We start from the raw sequence: 480 nt of genomic DNA, 5'->3' as shown, positions 1-480 counted from the left end.
ACTTTACACTAATCCATCTGTCTGTAGCAATCACCTGGCGGTGACCCAGGAGCATTTGTTGAGGACACAGTGCAGAATGGCTGCATCTTCCCAGGAAAATCTCAGGAGCAGAGCTGTTCTAGGTGCTGGATGACAATCAGTTCTTTGCAAGTGCCTAGTTTGCTGAGTTCCCTGTTGCTGGGAGCTCCACCTTGCTCTATCCTGAACTTTTGCTGGTTGACTGGTTCCTGTTGCCCCAGCAACAGAGCAATAGTGGAGGTGGCTGCAAACGGCTCTGTTAAATCAATCACTTAATCAATTGTTGCACGCAGACGCTGTGCCAAACAGGGGTGGTCACAGCTACATTAGACTTAGTCACTGCCTACAACTATATGTGGCTGAGATGGTCGTAAATATGTACAGAATAAGCAGATAATAGGCCCCCAACAAATTCATTTTGGTTGATTGAAGAACTTTTGGAATCATGAAGACATTATATAA

This window comes from Pteropus vampyrus, unplaced genomic scaffold (genome assembly GCF_000151845.1).
Source record: "Pteropus vampyrus isolate Shadow unplaced genomic scaffold, Pvam_2.0 Scaffold6, whole genome shotgun sequence".
Lineage (NCBI taxonomy): Eukaryota > Metazoa > Chordata > Mammalia > Chiroptera > Pteropodidae > Pteropus > Pteropus vampyrus.
Note: the sequence above shows the minus strand (reverse complement) of the source record.